This window comes from Sphaeramia orbicularis, unplaced genomic scaffold (genome assembly GCF_902148855.1).
Source record: "Sphaeramia orbicularis unplaced genomic scaffold, fSphaOr1.1, whole genome shotgun sequence".
Taxonomy (NCBI): domain Eukaryota; kingdom Metazoa; phylum Chordata; class Actinopteri; order Kurtiformes; family Apogonidae; genus Sphaeramia; species Sphaeramia orbicularis.
In genome coordinates this window covers 118,401-138,043 of record NW_021941569.1, presented here as the reverse complement: position 1 = coordinate 138,043, position 19,643 = coordinate 118,401, and the positions used below count along the sequence as shown (strand labels likewise).

Below are 19,643 nucleotides of genomic sequence, written 5' to 3'. Positions count from 1 at the left end.
GTGACGTAGACGTCTTATTTCGAATAGAAAAGCCGTCGTGTTCCATTTGCGCAGATCCACAGCAGCACAGGAACACTGTAAGGCATGTACGTTCCCCTGAGTCAGAAAAAGAGGTAGAAAAGGTAAAGACATGACAAAAAAAACAGATACAAACCATAAAACACAGATAAAACTTAAAAAAAACAGCTATTGCACATACAAGCACAAATACACATTTGTAAAATAGAGTATTTAAAATAAATAAATAAAAATAATAATAATATTAATAAGATACTGAGAGGTAAACAACAAGTTATTGCACATTTGAATTAAAAGTACTGGGACATATAGCAGGTTATTGCACATTCAGTTTATTTTTATATCATTTATATTTATTTTTATTAATTTGTTTGTACCTGATGTCCAAACCAATAGGACTCATGTAGACATAACATATGTACGGTTATGAAAATGTCCAGTTAACTAAAGGGTCCAAGGTCATCGGACAAACCCGACAGACAGTTCCAGCTGAAGGGGTCAGTGTTGACCAGCAGGGGTCAGTGTTAAACTGAACCCAGAGTTTAGGAGCCAACATATCATTTAGTTTTCTATTATTATTATTATTATTATTATTATTATTATTATTATTATTATTATTATTACTACTACTTACATACTTATATCGCTTATTTGCGTACCATTGTTCCTACTATTTACTGTTGTAATTTTATAAGTATAATAAAATCATATATAAATATTACAATGTTCTATTTATTACAATATTATAACATAAATATTTATTTACTTGTTATTATTACTATTTAGGGATGTAACGATATGAAAATTTCGTATCACAGTTACTGTGACCAAAATATCACAGTTCTCATTATTATTGTGGTATTGTTGAAATTGTGCTCAAAATGTTCAAAAAGTACTGATACACACACTGAAATAATTTAACCAAGTTGTAGTTTGAAAAAAACAACAACAAAACCAAATAACATAATTGGCGCAATGTACCTTCTATTGCAGAAACATGTGTGGATCCACTCTGTTTAAATTCCACAGTTTCCAGGTTGTTCCATACACAGAAACAGTTGAATCTGGTCCCAGTCATGTGTCTGTCCAATTAGATTCAGTTCACATCAATATTAGTTGAGTTCTAATTTTAAATGTGTGGGAAATGGGATTTTCAGTGTTCAGTGTAAATGTCCACAGAGTCCACATTCCACAGTGGATGTGGACAATTTAGTTCCACATACAAGAGATTGTTCTAAGCTACAGGTGGATCCAACTGGAGGAGAATCGGAGTTGTTTGGAATTTTGGATGAATTTTGGAAAATTGTAGATGTTGTGACCTTGCTGTGACCTTGAACTTTGGCCTACTGGGACTAAAATGTACTGGGTTGGTCCCAGGGCCTAGGCCTATCTGTGGGGAAGATTTGGAAAAGATGGGTGGAAGAGTTTTACACTAAAGATGAGAACAAACAAACAAACAAACACACAAACAAAGCAAAGTGATCTAAATACCTCCTGGCGGAGGTAATAATACCGCGATAATAATGATAACCGTGATAATTTTAGTCACAATAACCGTGATCTGAAATTTTCATATGGTTCCATCCCTGTTTCAGACATGAAGAAATGACTGGATTCTGTTTGATTCATCTGCTGTGAGTCTGTTTGACAGTAATGCTCCCAGATCATTTCACCGTCTGCTTAAATGAACCTTCCCATAAACTCAGTCAAACCTGCAGAAACACATTCACCTTCACCTGGAACCAGGAAGAAGAACTGATGAACGCTCCGAATAGAACATGTGTCTGATCATCAGGATTAAACAGAAACATGTGGTTCTTTCATTGTTTGTTCTCTACAATATTCACCCGTGTCTTTTTCAGAATATTACATTTGACATTTTAATTTGTTGAACTCACAAACAAACAAAACTAACAAAATCAAAGAATAATTTATTTTCTCTGTTAAATTCATATAATTTCCCCAAAATAAACCCCTTTAGTTCTGATACAAAAACATTTTACATTATATCAGAAAAGAAGAAAATAAAGACATTTCTACATAAAAAATAGAACATTTAACTTCACAGTGAAGAGAAACAGCAGGTCCACGCACCACATTATCCACAATCCCACACAAACAGAGGCATGTCATTGGCTGTCACCATGGAAATGCACTCATACAGTTCAACACATTGACAGCAACTTGTTTTGGTCCCTTCGTGTTGCCATAGCAGCGATCGATCGACGACACTTCATTTAAAATAAATCAGCTTTGGATCCTTTGACCTTTGACCTTTGGGTACAGAGTTCACCCCTGGCTGAACTTTGACCTCATTCACAGTTTTAACACCAGTGATGTACGACATTCATTTTTTCCAGCTCATCTCGTCTCTGATTGGTCACTTTTTTTTTGCTTCAGTCAAGCTCCGCCCTGAAGGCGCTGATTTCCATTGGACGCAGGCTGATGATGCGTCTCTGCTGCTGTTGCCGAGCGGATTCCAGGTCCTCGTCGTCACCGCGAAGCAAAGTTAGACCTGAACGACGGAGAGACCGGAACCTGATGGGAGCCAGGAGGTCTGCGGAGTCCACCTGGAAACAAACAACAAATAATAATAAAGAAAAGTAAAAAATACTGGAAAAATAAATAACACAGTGAAATCTAAATAAAGAATACGGAAATATTAAAATATAAATGATAATAAGAAATAAATTAAACCTATAATAAAATGTATAATTTATAATAAAACTCAACTTAAGTGACTGTTTTTAATCGGGTCATATTGTTTTTACCTCCTCGTGCACGCTCCACGTGCACTGTGGGAGCGGCTCAGGGGCGGAGCTACAGTCGAAGCCCTTCCTGTGGAGGAGCAGAGCCACTTCCTGTGATGGACTTCCTGCTTCCTGTTAAACACAAACTCCCTTCAGTCTAAACTAAACCATCAACAGTACAAACACTGAGGCTGTGACCAAACGGTGAAGTGGGCGGGGCTTGGCTCACCTGTTCGTCCTCCAGCGTCCTCAGGTTCAGCAGGTGAACGTCACATGGCAGGGAGGAGCTAACGGGCTGGAAGGGGCGGAGCTTTGGCAACAGGCCAGCGCTATGGGCGACCATATTAATGAGCGGGTGAGAGAGAGAGAGTGAGGCCAGGTGAGCGAGCAGAGAGAGGTGTTCAACTGCGGCTCCGCCCACTTCCTGTTAGAGAAAAACAGACAAAACACAGACGACTTCAGTAACAAACTTATTCATTATTCAACATTTTCAACCCAAAGTCACGTCATCCATGTTTATTATTGATTCAACCCAATCTCAGACCAATCAGTAACGACGTCCCCCTTCAGACCCCGCCCCTCACCTGAGCTCCACCCTTCCTGTCCTCCAGCAGCAGGTTGTAGAGGCTGCCTGTCAGTTTGTTGTCGGTGACGCCCTGACCCAGGCCGCGGTTATCGTCCTGCTGCAGCCGCCGTTCCAACACCACCTCCAGTTCCCCTGAGGGTCAGAGGTCAAAGGTCAGAGGTTCATTTAAAGCCGCTGTGCTTTGATTACAATAGTCCTGCCTAACAGTCCTAACAGTACTAATAGTCCTAACAGATCTAATAGTCCTAACAGATCTAATAATCCTAACAGTCCTAACAGATCTAATAGTCCTAACAGATCTAATAGTCCTAACAGTCCTAACAGTACTAATAGTCCTAACAGATCTAATAGTCCTAACAGTCCTAACAGATCTAATAGTCCTAACAGTCCTAACAGATCTAATAGTCCTAACAGTCCTAACAGATCTAATAGTCCTAACAGTCCTAACAGATCTAATAGTCCTAACAGTCCTAACAGATCTAATAGTCCTAACAGTCCTAACAGATCTAATAGTCCTAATAGTCCTAACAGATCTAATAGTCCTAACAGTCCTAACAGATCTAATAGTCCTAACAGTCCTAACAGTACTAATAGTCCTAACAGATCTAATAGTCCTAACAGTCCTAACAGTACTAATAGTCCTAACAGATCTAATAGTCCTAACAGTCCTAACAGATCTAATAGTCCTAACAGATCTAATAGTCCTAACAGTCCTAACAGATCTAATAGTCCTAACAGTCCTAACAGATCTAATAGTCCTAACAGTCCTAATAGTCCTAACAGATCTAATAGTCCTAACAGTCCTAACAGATCTAATAGTCCTAACAGTCCTAACAGATCTAATAGTCCTAATAGTCCTAACAGTCCTAATAGTCCTAACAGATCTAATAGTCCTAACAGTCCTAATAGTCCAAACAGTCCTAATAGTCCAAACAGTCCTAATAGTCCTAACAGTCCTAACAGTTCTAATAGTCCTAACAGTCCTAATAGTCCTAACAGTCCTAATAGTCCTAACAGTCCTGCCTCTCCATATCAGACACTCCTCCTCTGTCTGTTTTAAATCCCTTCTTCAAACCCATCTTTTCTCCTTGGCTTTTGGAACCATGTGAGATGTTTGAAGGTATTATCTTTATTCTATTGTTTTTATTTGGTAGTGGTTTATTGTTCTTATTTACCGATTTTATTTATTTATTTATTTTGTTGTTTTTAATTGCATGGCTTTTTAATCTATTCTTGTACTTTATTCTTTTATTTGGGTTTTATTTATTCTTCTGTACAGCACTTTGGTCCACTACAGTTGTTTTAAAGTGCTTCACAAATAAAGTTGGATTGGATTGACGTCCGCTGATCTACTCGCCTGTCCTCAGCGACGCCACGGCCTGACTCTGAGCCGACAGCAGAGTCAGTCGAGACGTGTCGTCCTGCAGGAACGAGGCCGAGGTCATGGGGTAGAAGTTGGCCTGCAGGGGGAGTTTGGACAGGGTCCGACGCTGCTGCATCTGCAAAGACAAACCACCCACAGATGATTATCAGCATCAGACCAATAAAGAACGTTCAACCAAGCTTATTATCGTCAACGAACTCTAACGAAATGATAAAAACTAAAATTGTAAAAACATTTTCGTTAACTGAAATAAATAAAAACTATAATTAAAAGAAAAAACATAACTGACTGAAACTGTATTGTGTGTTTATAAAACTAACTAAAATGGATAAAAATTATGGATCAAATTCCCTTCATTTTCATTTTGTCAGGTTGATATGAAGTCGATTTATTTCGCTCGTGCAATTTTAGCTGACGGCACTTCACGATCTGCCTCGTCTTGTCAGTTGTCATATAGTCGTCTTCTGGTCCCCACTCTACCTGGAAACATGGAGACTAAAGCAGCAGAGTCCTGTCTGGGATTTAACCTCCTCAGACTCAGGAAATGTCAGCAAAGTACCAGCTTTTTTTGAGTTTTTTATTAAATAAGTGCCTATATTGGAAACATGATGATGCAACAGTTTTTTCAGATGCAGTTTTTTAAATTTTTATGGAATGTCCTTTGTGGTGGACGGTTTTCTTTTCTTTTTATTTTGTATAAAGTTGTGAAACTCTTGTCCATAAATGTGGACAGAACACCCATAGCTGGGTCTGAGGAGGATAAATGAATATAAGAGAAAAGATAAGAAAAAACTAAACAAACACTAATAAAAACTAGCAAATGTGTTCTGAAAATGAATTCAAATGAACTGAATTAGAGAAAAAAAAGTCAAAATTAAATAAAATTAAACTCTAAATAAAAATCCAAAACTATTAGAACTTTCATTCAACCAAATCCATTCAGCGTGTGCGTCCACACCTGGAAGCTGTTCAGGTCACTGTAGAAACGGTTGCCGCTGGAGACGTCGGTGACCAGACGCATGACCAGCTCGTGGTTGACCTCCGACCTGATGTCCACAGTGTTGGAAATCTCCAGAGACCTCCCAGCATGCCCTGGGGCAGAGAGAAGAACCAACACCCTGAGGACAGTGTCCAGGACGGACTGGAAGAGCGACCAATCAGAGAGCAGCGCGTCTTACCATCCAGGTGATACAGGCGGACCGTGTGCTTGAAGTGTCGGAAACAGGAAGTGATGTCAGAGAAAACTGGACCTGAGGTGACCCGGACCAGAGGAGGTTCTGAGGACGAGTAGAGCTGTGAGGGCGAGAGACACCGAGAATGAGGAGAGAGAGGCTCAGGTGTGTGTCCAGGTGTGTGTCCAGGTGAGTTCAGGTGTGTCCAGGTGTGTGTCCAGGTGAGTTCAGGTGTGTTCAGGTGTGTGTCCAGGTATGTTCAGGTGTGTCCAGATGTGTGTCTAGGTGTGTTCAGGTGTGTCCAGGTGTGTGTCTAGGTGAGTTCAGGTGTGTCCAGGTGTGTGTCCAGGTATGTCCAGGTGTGTTCAGGTATGTCCAGGTGTGTTCAGGTGTGTCCAGATGTGTGTCTAGGTGTGTTCAGGTGTGTTCAGGTGTGTCCAGGTGTGTGTCCAGGTGTGTGTCCAGGTGTGTTCAGGTGTGTGTCCAGGTGTGTTCAGGTGTGTCCAGGTGTGTGTCCAGGTGTGTTCAGGTGTGTGTCCAGGTGTGTTCAGGTGTGTCCAGGTGTGTGTCCAGGTATGTCCAGGTGTGTTCAGGTGTGTCCAGATGTGTGTCTAGGTGTGTTCAGGTGTGTTCAGGTGTGTCCAGGTGTGTGTCCAGGTGTGTTCAGGTGTGTGTCCAGGTGTGTTCAGGTGTGTCCAGGTGTGTGTCCAGGTGTGTTCAGGTGTGTGTCCAGGTGTGTTCAGGTGTGTCCAGATGTGTGTCTAGGTGTGTTCAGGTGTGTTCAGGTGTGTCCAGGTGTGTGTCCAGGTGTGTTCAGGTGTGTTCAGGTGTGTGTCCAGGTATGTCCAGGTGTGTTCAGGTATGTCCAGGTGTGTCCAGGTGTGTGTCCAGGTGTGTGTCCAGGTGTGTTCAGGTGTGTCCAGATGTGTGTCTAGGTGTGTCCAGGTGTGTTCAGGTGTGTTCAGGTGTGTGTCCAGGTGTGTGTCCAGGTGTGTTCAGGTGTGTCCAGGTGTGTGTCCAGGTGTGTGTAGGTGTGTGTCCAGGTGTGTTCAGGTGTGTGTCCAGGTGTGTTCAGGTGTGTGTTCAGGTGTGTCCAGGTGTGTGTAGGTGTGTGTTCAGGTGTGTGTCCAGGTGTGTTCAGGTGTGTGTCCAGGTGTGTTCAGGTGTGTGTCCAGGTGTGTTCAGGTGTGTCCAGGTGTGTGTCCAGGTGTGTGTCCAGGTGTGTTCAGGTGTGTCCAGGTGTGTGTCCAGGTGTGTTCAGGTGTGTGTCCAGGTGTGTTCAGGTGTGTGTCCAGGTGTGTTCAGGTGTGTGTCCAGGTGTGTTCAGGTGTGTCCAGGTGTGTGTTCAGGTGTGTGTCCAGGTGTGTTCAGGTGTGTCCAAGTGTGTGTCCAGGTGTGTTCAGGTCTCACCTGTGGTCCGTCCTCTCCCGGCAGGAACAGGTATGCACCACTTTTGTCCCCTCTGGTTCTGGTTCCGTACCACAAGAACTGGACCTGCACCTGACGAACCAGACCGGACTGGAGGCGGAGCTTCTGCAATGACCACACCCATCAACGAGTGAGTAAGTAATTAAGTACATTTGATTTGTAGAACACTTTTTACAGACAGGGAGTCACAAAGTGCTTTAAAGTGCAAGACAATTAAAATACAGTTAAAATATAGTTAAAATAGTTAAAATATAGTTAAAATACAATTAAAAACGGTTAAAATACAGTTAAAATACAGTTAAAATAGTTAAAATATAGTTAAAATACAATTAAAAACGGTTAAAATACAGTTAAAATGCAGTTTAAATACAGTTAAAATACAGTTAAAATATAGTTAAAATAGTTAAAATATAGTTAAAATACAATTAAAAATGGTTAAAATACAGTTAAAATGCAGTTTAAATATAGTTAAAATACAGTAATTAGATTCCCGTCCCTCTGGGGTTTCAGGATGCTTTTATTTTGAAGGTCTGACCTGCAGTAGCCCAGTGTGGCCAGAGCTCCATATTTGGATGTGCTTGTTGCTAAGTGACAGGGGGGCGTTGGCCTCGGGGCCTTGGGGGCGGGACACGCTAAAGTGTTCGGTCTGGACGGTCGGCGCCTCGCCGCCACGAAGGAAGACGTACCGAGCCCGGGGGGTGGAGCCGGTAGGCGCTCTGGTCACATGATACACGATGAGCGCCAGAGGAGGAAGTTCAGCGATGAAGGACAGCTGTGGGAGGAGTCAAGGAGGAGGTCATGTGGGAGGAGTCAAGGAGCAGGTCATGTGACACCGTTTACACATTCAGACATGTTAAATCGAACACGTGTCACCTGAAATGTCTCTGGGGACGCACGGCTCGGCTCCACCCACACTGCTGAGATCTGCGCCACCATTGGTCGACCTGATTCCGCCTCAATAACACGAGCGTCAGGAGAGTCGACAACAAGATTGACGACCGAAGAGCGGCGCTGCTCAGTCGGGTTAAAGACGATCAGTGACCTGAGGATCAATAACCAGACGATCAGTTACAGTTTATCCTCACATTTGTCTGTGTTCCCTCTCCCCTGACCCCGCCCCTCTTGGCCTGACCCCGCCCCTCACCTGGGCTCATCGCTGAGTCTGAGCGGCATTTTCTGAGGCAGAGCATCATGTGCCGCTATGACATCATCCTAAAAAAAAAAAAAGGATGACATCACTGTGACATCACATCAGGTTACATCACATGACATTCCCATGGGGTGCTGGGGTCAGAGGTCACCATTAGGAGGAAGGGTTTGGAGTCATCATGGTGGTACCGATTCTTGTCCAATAGAAGCAGCCAGTGGGCGGAGCTCTGCATCACTTGACGCAGGTTCAGGATGGAATGAAACAACCTGAAAACAGTTCAAAATACTTTATTATTATTATTTTTATTATTATTATTATTTTCTGTATTTCATGTAGTAAATTTAAACTTTAAAGTTAACAAAGTGCTAAACCTTTATGCTAACAACATACTACGTTAGATGCAAAATGATTGATGGGAAATGATTTTTTTTGTTTTAATATTTTATTTACCAGGTGGCAGTTTTATATCAGAATATTGTTATGATTATAGAAGCTTAAAGATGCTAATGACAGCTACACTGAAAATTAGACGCTAATGTACAGTGAATGATGGGAGGCTAATGCTAAATGCTAGCGGCTCACACTAAATGAGGTGGTACCTGTGGCTGTTACCATGACGACGGCATCCTTCAGCTGAGAGCATGGAGAAATCAGTAAAAACAGAAAACATGCCAATGCTAAAGAGCAGCGTATGCACATGTGTAAGAGTAGAACATGAACATATGCTAACACCGATTTAAAATGTAAACAAAGAAAATAAAATTTTAGACAGAAAAGAGATCAAGTTAATCATGTTTATTTATGGATAACTCATCTAAGCATTGTAAATGTATAAATACACTGAAATGCTAATGCTAGCATCAACCCTTACAACTGACAATGGTTTACTGGACGACATGCTAATGTCCAAATGCTAAGTTCAAAGGATAGTGTATCCGTCTCTAAATGTTTCTTGTATGCTAACAGCTAACCGCCCCGATGCTAACAGGACATGGTCACCTGGTGCCGTAGTCGATCACCACGGGGTCACGGGCGGTGCCAGTGACGGCATCATGATGCTGGAACAGCCCTAGGCTCCGCCTCCCCACTGTAAGACGCCCGAAGTGTTCCTTAGCTGGGAAGTCGTCAACTAGCCGTCCATCACCACGGAAACGGCGCATCTCAGCCAACGTAAGGCTGAAGAGGATTTCTGTCGCTCTGATGACATCATCAACAAATGACATCAGTGATGAAGGTGTCATCATGAAAATAAGTTATTTTTAATTTTGCATGGAAAAACAAAAAGCATCTCCTCAAAAAAGACAGACTTTCAGGATCTAGAAAGAGGCAGGATTTGAGGCATTGGATTTTATTGATTTAAAACAGTACAGTCTACTCTCGTTAAACCGCCCCGCCGTTATACCGCCATTTCAGCTTATCGCCATCCGCCAGCCCAGTCCATGCACAAACAACACTTATACCATTGATTCCCGACCGTTATACCGCCAGCGGCGCGGCGCGGCGCGGCACCTCCGAGGTGCGCCGCCGTGGCACCTCCGAGGTGCTCCGCCGTGTCACCTCCGAGGTGCGCCGCCGTGGCACCTCCGAGGTGCGGCTCCCAGTGTTGTCTTTTTCCGTGGAAACCGGGTCGAAATGGCCTCTTTGAGTGTTAAGGTTGCCGATCCCTGCCTTACAACATACAGAATCAAGATTTATTTAGAAACGCAATTAGAAAGGGTTAACAGAGGCAGCATAGACATCATATAGTAAAGACATGCACATTATGGACGCAACCCGTTTGTACGCCATTTTCGCTATACCGCCATTTTGGCCTGTGAACGGAAGTTGGCGGTATAACGAGAGTAGACTGTACATTTAAAATGAATGGATTAAGGAATGTCTAGCAGCTTCCTCAGTCTCTTTGGTGTTTTATTCCACACAACATATTTAAACATGCTGGAGGTTTACTTTTTTATTGTCTTGTAATTAACAGTCTCACCAGACTCCCTTTGAAACTTCTAAATTCTATCAACAAGCTCTACTTTCTTGGAAACTTTGCTATACACACAATTTTTCCTCCACACCAAAGCTATTATTTGGAATAATGAAAATGCTATTGTTAGAAAGAAATCAATTTTTTCACAGAGCTGGATCGACAAAGACCTTATTTTCATTAAAGACCTCTTTGACAAGATGGAAACTTATTAAGATACGAACAATTTATGATAATAAATCCGTTTCCAATTCCAAATAAAGAATACAAGTATGTATTCAAAGCAATCCCTAATGGTATTTTCTTACTTGTGAGAAGTCATCTTAGTTATCAAACATCACAGACAGATAAGCCTGGTTTATGGATTAATGGCATTAATATTTTTAGCTGCAGCTGCATGAAAGGAGGAACATTTCCCCCAGAGGGAAAACAGTCTGGAATTCAACTGTCTCTAAAACTGAGTGGTCAAAAACATGGACATGACCATAGAAATACTGGATTACAAACAAAATCTGAATTATACATCTACAGATTTTACATAACTATCCATCCAACGCTATTTTGTCTTGATTTTCTGACGTGGAAACAAATGTGTAACTTTTTGTCATTCTTGAATCTGAAACTACTCTACACTTATTCTGTGTGACCACTCTTCTAATTTCTGGTCTAAAATTGAAAAATATATCATATCTAGAAGTAATGAAAAGATAACTATAACATCCCAAAATGTAATTACGTATTTTAAACATGACATTCACAATTTAGAATTTGTTGTAAAATTGTTCATTTTATTTTGGAAAATTTCATATACATAAAAATAAATAGACCAAAATACCACCCAAGTTTTAAAAATCTTCCCTATTGGAACTGGAAAAATATATTAAATCTTTAGAATTTATCTATAATAAAAAAAGCTCTAACACCCTGGATATTTATAAACACTTTCTTTAATATTGACTGAACTCTGTTGCATTTATTTATTTTTGTTAAATCTGTTATTTTTATGTATTTATTTACTTTATACTATTATTTGTATATATGCTTTGTGTCTTTAAATCTATGCAGTATTTCTTAAACTTATTTGTTTAAATGCTTTTCCCTCTCTGACATCTTGTTTGTTCAAATTTTTGGATTGTATACTCAAATGTTTTCAATAAAGTTGGAAAAAAAAAAAAAAAAAAAAAAAGGTGTCATCATGAATAAAGGGGATAAATAAAGCTACAGTTACCTGAGCGTGGCCTCCAGCGTGCGGTCCAGGCGTTTGTAGAACGGTCTGGACGTGTAGTATCCGCTCCAGTAGTGGTCGCGCGGTCGGCGTACGTAAAGAAGTCGCCGCTAACGTGGGTAAATTCGCTCCAGTCGAACGCAGCTGCCTCTGCTGCGCCGCAAAGTAATCTGCCAACGTCCCGAAGCGAGCCTGGGAGACGGGTAGATGACGGACAGACGGTCACTGTTAGGCCCCGCCCCCTCCCAGGAGATGGTAGATGACAGACAGACGGTCACTGTTAGGCTCCGCCCCCTCCCAGGCACCCAGGCCCCGCCTCCTCACTCACCTTGACATGGAGCTCCAGATGCTGCTCGAAGTAGTCGAACAGTTTCTGGTAGTTACTGAACTGAGCGTCCCATTCGCTGGAGTCGACGAATCGGAAGTCGTCACCGAGGGGAACGAGAAGGACAGACGTTCGGAAGAGGCGGGACTTCTGACGGTACTGGTCCAATAGGAGAAGAGCTCTGAGACACAGAAGAAACAACAGAAAACAAACATCAGCCAGAAAACAGACATTTCCGTATGAAATCGCTGATGTCTGAGCTCCGCCCCTCTCACCGCTCCTCTACGTTCTCTTTTGTGATTGGCTGTGGCGAGATCCTCCAGGGGCAGAAGACCCGCCCCCCGGCAGGCGGTGGAAGTCGAACTGACAGCACACCGACGGGTTCGGACCACACGTGTGCGGCACGTCGTAGCTGTAGAACGGCATCATGTGACACGTGATGTCACTGCGGGACGGGAGTCTAACACGGAAAGTGGGCGGAGTTAGAGCGACCATTACAGGACAACGGTGCTTGTATTTCTCATTCTACTCGGTATTTAATTTCTTTCTTCCCACCCCAGTTCTGTCGCCATAGAAACTCCAGTGTCTGTTGGCGAGCGAAGTGCTTCTTGATGGCGTAGTGAACGCGCTGGATGACCATGTTCTGAAGCCCCGCCCCCTTCAACAGGTAGGTCATGGAAGGGGAGTGGCCAAAAGGGTCGATGGCCCAGCCGCTGCTCGGCTTCACACCTGGACACGAAACAAACACACATGAAAACAGGCGACGTGATGATGTCATACATAGAGGAGGAAGTGATGTCACACCCAGGTGGCGCTGTATCCACTGGTGTCCTTCGATCAGCTGATCCAACAGAGCGAAGTAGTGCGAGTTGGCCTCGTCCGCCATGACCCAGCCGCCCGTCACCAGCTCCAACTGCCCCGCCTCCAGCAGCCTGGCCAATCACAGAGCAGAGCGGGTCAGAGTGACGCCGGCTCACACAGGTAGGACACAGACAGGTGAGGAGACAGAGGGAGGGTTCACCGTTTGACCAGCGCCCTCTTCTGCTCGTCGATGTCATTCCACCATTTAGAGAAATAACTGACCTCTGCCCAGATCATCTTCCTCCTGTAGACGAGAAAATAAACAACAAACGCACAAGACGACACGAAAACTGAAGAAAAAGGCACTTTTTCAACCAGCTGAATATGTTAGAATATGTTTATATAGTGATATTAATTAAAGCCAAATATCAACATGATTCAAAGACAAAGATATAATTTTAAGCATATTTGAAAAAAAAAAAAAGAGTCAAATTTCAGAACAAAGTCACATTTTTTATTAGAAATTCCATTGAAATTTCAAAATGTAAAAGATTTTTCCTTTTGCTGTCGTTAAATGTAAAAAAAAAAAAAAGTCAGAAAATAATGACTTTCTTGAATTAGAAAATGACTCAAAGTTCATTCAAAACTATACAAGTAGGTTAATTAAGCCTTTAAGACCTGGAACTATTTCTATAGCAACTTCTTAAGTGATTTATCTCTATTTTTTAATATTATCCTCCGTATTTTACATGTTTTCAGTGTAAATCCTGTATTTTCTATATTTAATTTGTTGTTCATGTAGATGTTCATTAAAGCTCAGAGTAAATTCAAAGGTTATTTGATCAAAAGAGAGAAAACTGAAGAAAAAGGGACTTTTTTCAGTCAAATCGATCATTAATTAAATTCTAAAACTACCATTTTATGCTGATGATATTGTGAACTATTTTTACAGTGACTTAAGTCATTTATCTCCATTTATTCTAATAATCTCCTCTGTATTTGACATGTTTTCAGTGTAACTCCTGTATTTTTCTATATTTCTATATCCTGTAGATGTTCCTTCAAGTAAAGTCAAAGGTTCTAATACGTGAACTTATAAAATATAAGGTGGGTGTGGTTCTGCTGGTTCTGAACAGACCTGCTGTCATCACTCATGTAAACACATCAGCTAAAATTTCCTTAGGGGGTCAAAGGAGTGGCCATTTTTGTCCAAAAAAACAAAAAAATAAACCCAGTGTTGAAATAATGCTAATCCATTTATGCACAGACTACTGATATTATTTGACAGTGGAAGCTCTACTTTCATAAATATCAGATTTGGAATATGGTATAATAGGGTTAGGGTTAATATGGTATAATAACCCTAACACCTGGCGGGAGGGGGGGGGGGCATTGAAATTAATAAATTCAGTATAGAACAGAATATAGCATAGAATATAAAATAATAACACAGAATAGAAGAAAATAAATTAGAATAGAATTCTTAAAACAGCATTAGAAGGAGCATAAATAACTGGTGGACAGACGTGACATTACCCATGATGCTCTGGTCAGTCCCAGTACTTTATTAGGAATAAACTAGACTTCCTATTGCTAATTGTGCTCTTCTTCATAAATGTTGGTATTGTGGATCTAAAACAATCCCAGCTGACACAAAAACACTAAATGTGTCAGTGGACGGATGTGACATGGTTGTTGTGGATCCCATCATACTGATGCTCTGCAGCCATGTCAGCGTTTACACTAATGATCCCTGTGCAAAAACTAGGAGCACTATTATTTATTGGATAGTTTAGCATCAGACTAAAGAGGACAGAACAATCTAGAATTGTTCTTTGTGTCTAAAAATGCTTCTTATTGTAAAAGTGTTGATGTAAACAGTGCTGTGTGCCATTCTTCATGTATGTATTGGTGGAACAGAAGCAGGATGGATCAGCACCATACTCCAGATTGAACCTGTACAAATAAAACATGTGATATGGAGGAGAGAATCTGGGAAGAAAAACTGGGGAATCCAAAAGAAGAGAAGATTTGTTTTTAGCTCAATTCAGTTCAAATAGAACTTGTCCATTTGTGACATGAAAATATAGCATTAATTGTGCTGAAATGGTTCATTTTGGAGCTGAAAACATAGTTCATATGAGCATCAACATGTTGAACAGAACTGAAATCCTGTCCATTTGAACAACTGTCATTTACCAACACAAAGTTCCTTTGGATTCACTGAGACTGATTTAATATGAACACAGACACAAAGAAGAGCTGTGAGCACATGTGAGATGAAATAAAGGTGGGTGTGGTTGCAGGTGGTGGTCTGCAGGTTCTGAACACACCTGCTGTCGTCGCTCAGTTTCAGAACCATGTTGTTCAGGATGTGTCTGGTCTGATCCTCATAGTAAAGGTCAAAGGTCTTCAGCCAACCTGCAACACAACCAGCACAGTCACAAACCCAACCAGAACCTGAACCAGAACCAGAACCAGAACCCTGGATCCACTTCAGGTCCAGATCAACATGTTCAGACCAAAGACCAGCTGGAGAACCTTTTAAGGACCAACATTAGAACAGGCTTCTTCTGGTTTATTTATTCTGTTTTTGTCATTTAAGTGTCAGAAAATGTCCTTTTTGACAATTGTTTTGCACATTATTACTTCTACCTTTCAATATCTGTCCATTAATTATCACTATTACATTATATGTAATAAATGATTCAAACTGTGTTATAATTAAAAAAATCTTTTTCAATTTTTCATCATATTTATTATGAAAAACAAGTGTAAATATTCATAATGAAACTTATTATAGAATTTCCACGTGTTCATACATTTGAGTCAGGGTTCAACCTGTGGCTTTGGAAAATACGACTACTTCATTTAAATTCATTTTATTTTAGGTGGTGAAAAAGATAAGTGTGTGTTGGTGTAAGTCCAGACTAGGGATGGAACCATATATGAAAATTTCATATCACGGTTATTGTGACCAAAATTATCACAGTTATCATTATATTATCTCAGTATTGTTAAAATTGTGCTCAAAATGTTCAAAAAGTACTGATACACACACTGAAAGAATTGAACCAAGTTGGATAAAAAAAAAAACAACACACAAAAAAACCAAATAAAATAATTGGTACAATGTACCTTCTGTTGCAGAAACATTCAAATATGATGCTTAACAAACCTTTTCAAAGACTTTAAAAGTGAATTAGGGATGTAACGATTACCGGTATAACGATAAACGGCCGTAAAACTGCAGACGGTTAGTATTACCATTTAAATTCTAATTATCATGATAACTGTGTTTGATTACCATACTTTTAGGGGAAAAAACCTGATGTAAAGATCTGCTGTAATATCAAATATTTGAGTATAGTTTTAATTTATTACAGTTTTAATTGTATATACCTAATATTTGGAACCAATATTCACATATTCACAGACCCACAGTAGGTCAGTGAACGCACCACAGTGGGTCAGTGAACGCACCACAGTGGGTCAGTGAACGCACCACAGTGGGTCAGTGAACGCACCACAGTAGGTCACCCACAGACAGAGGTCCACATGCACACGCTGTTGATGACGTTCCAGTTCAGATTTACAAATGGACTGAGACTGAAAACATGAACCTGAGGTAGACGTTCAGGGTCCACAGCACATGAACCAGCAGAGTAAATATTTGAACTGACTGTTATTTATTTACACGTTTGTTTTACTGGATAGTTTAAATTCAGCTTTGAGTTCAGAAATACTGTACGAAGATTTTATTTGACAGGATCCTTCAACACTTCATCTTTTTCCTCAGAGTTTAAAATGTTTTTGTTCCACACAGAAATGTAATTTTATTTTTTTCTCTACAATTGTTCAATGATTTCAAAAACAACACGATAGTTTTGACCCCTGAGACAAATTCAGCCTCAAGGAGTTTTACAATCTATTTATATCTGTCTGTCTGTCTGTCTGTCCATTTAATGACATAATCCCATTATCTGCAGAATGCTTTGACATTTCTGCACCAAATGTACACACAGATGATCTAATCTAATTTATAATTCAGTAACTTTAACAGAATTTTACACTAGATTTGTTCCAGGGGTATTCAAAGTGCACAGTATGTTCTGTTTTTTTATATAGAACATAAAGATACAATAGATGTGTGCAGGGTTACGTTCATTTTAGTGGTTATATGGGTTGTGTCTAGTTGTAGACAGAGCCCCTCATTTCACTGACTGATTCAAATACACACATTGGATCAGTCTATGACCTGGAGACATCTGACTGTAGATTTACACATACAGTACAACTATTAACCAACTTCAGCCGTGGCCTAGATGGCTGGAGGGTCAGCTTGTGACCAAAGGGTTACCGGTTCGATTCCCTGGACTGGCGGAGAGTTGTTGGCTGATGTGCCCTTAAGCAAGGCCTGACATGGTGAGCCCACTGCTCCAAGTATAGAGTGAAGGGAAAGGGTGTGGTGCATGTTTATGTGTGTGACAAAATAAAGACGCTATTCTGTTCAGTTCTATACAAACCACAAAAATACAGAGTAGGGATGTAACGATAACAGCAGTAAAACTGCAGACGGTTAGTATTAGCATTTTAATTCTAATTCTCATGATAACTGTGTTTGATTACCGCACTTTTAGGGGAAAAAACCCTGTGGAAAGATCTGCTTTAATGTCAAATATTTGAGTATAGTTTGAATTTATTACAGTTTTAATTTTCTATACCTAATATTTGGAACCAATATTCACTATTAAAGTCTTTGAAAAGGTTCATTAAGCATCTGTGTGTTATTTATGCAATAAATTATATACATTTTTCAAATCGGTTTTATATATTTTTGTGTTTTATTGTCCTTTTGTGTTTTTATAGTAGGTTAAAGTGAAAAATAACAGATGATGTAGATGAAGTTGTGCTGAAAAAACAGATCCCAAACATGGGTATAGTAAACATTTGTTTCTATATATAAAGGCCAAACCAAAAGGACTGAAAAACACAGAATAGACTCAGACCACTAAGGGTTAATATGGGAATGTTTCTGACACAGAAGGGACAGTGGGACTGTTATATTATTTTATTTTTATTTATTTTTCAAAATAAAACTCAGTTAAATTATTTCAGTGTGTGTATTAGTACTTTCTGAACATTTTGAGCACAATTTCATTAATACCATGATAATAATGAAAACAGGACCAGTGTCCTTGTAGCTTACCGGCCAAATTCAAAGCTTTGGGAAATGTATCCAGATGTCATTTCTTCTCCCCCAGTTCTGTGTATTTATTCTATTACAGAAATAGTCCATGTTTTGCTCATATTCAATCAGATCTGTAAAAAATTCAAATTCACACTTGATATCATTGATACTGATTTATTGGATCAATCCACTTCCTATCTGTTAGAATGGGAACATTTTTCAAAGTGGCACCAAATCCAGAATCAGATCCAGATTGAAAAATAATATCAATCCCTTGTGTTGACATCATCATACAGAAGCTGTACACCAAGTTTGAAGTCAATCGGAATTGTAGTTTCAGAGAAGACGACGATTGAAAGTTTTGTAACGGACGACAGACGCCGACGGACGCCACATGACGACAATAGCGTACAGCCTGTCAGCCGGTAAGCTAAAAACTGTGATAATTTTGGTCACAATAACTGTGATTTAAAATTTTCATATGGTTCCATCCCTAATACAGAGAGAAAGAGTGAAAAAAATCTGCAAAACACAAAAAAACCCACATGAAATCCCACTGGTAGAACACTCCAGAACAGCTCTATCATTATTAAATACAATTATGTCCAAGAATTCTCCACTAAAACGCTGATAAAAGTCACAGAAACCTTCCATGTCTCTGTCACCGACTGCACTCTGCTGCTAAGCTCTGCCCACTTCCACCCCTCAGGCCAATGACAGACCTCTACCCTCATGTGTTCTAGACCAATAGAACGAACACGACCTCAGATCAAAGATGGCGGTTGGGTTCTGTGTCACCAGAGACGCAGTCGTCTTCAAAGGGTTAAATTTTGCAGTCGGTTTACGAGAGAATGACGACCGTTCGCAAAGTGACGACAAATTAAACGTTTTCAACTGTCCGTGTCGTTCGGACCAACTGGGGTCGGCGTCGGGTCTGAAATGCGGTTTTCGGACTTACCCGGGTCATTATGTGAGTGAGGAACCACGAAGACTTCCAGCGGCTGCTCGTTCCACTCGTTGCCTTGGTAACGGATCTCAAAGCCCTGTTTCCAGGCGCCGCCGTCGGGGTTATCGAAGGGTAAAAGGTCGTAAACATCCAGAAGCTGAACGACGAAAAAAAAAGGTTCAGTTCATCCAAAACAAACTTCACATACAGACACATGAACCCGATCTGAACTTCAGCTTCTAAATATGGTCAAACCGACTCTCACCTTCACCCTCGGCTCCACCCTTCATCGTCAGCCAATCGGCAGCCTGGGAGCGGGTCTCCCTGGTTGTGGGCGGGGTCTGCACTGCTGTTGGATCCTCCTCTTCCCCTTGTTTCCCATGATGCTTTGTGTTGGAGAAGAGAGTTACGCAGCGTCGCCACCAGGCGGTTGTTTTCGGTGAGAAGATGTTCCAACCTGTCAATCTTCAGTTGGAGGCGGGACAAGTCCTGAAACACACTCTGATTGGTTAAGGCTCCTGTCCATATAATAAATAATCTGTTTCCTCTAATCCGAACGTTCACACCAGTCTGTTCTTTACTCATTCGTCCAGGTGTCCAGCAGGTGGCGCCCCGCTGTGTTGTAGCTCCGCCCCTGCATCATTTCCAATACGGTAGAACGACACCACGGCCACACAGAAGACTCCGCCCACCAG

At 40.9% G+C, this 19,643-nt stretch overlaps 1 pseudogene; it reads right to left on the bottom strand.

Moving 5' to 3' along the window:
• Positions 1-1,929: 1,929 nt before the first annotated feature.
• The window catches only part of LOC115416153 (alpha-mannosidase 2-like), a 19,215-nt pseudogene continuing 1,501 nt past the window's right edge, over positions 1,930-19,643 (bottom strand).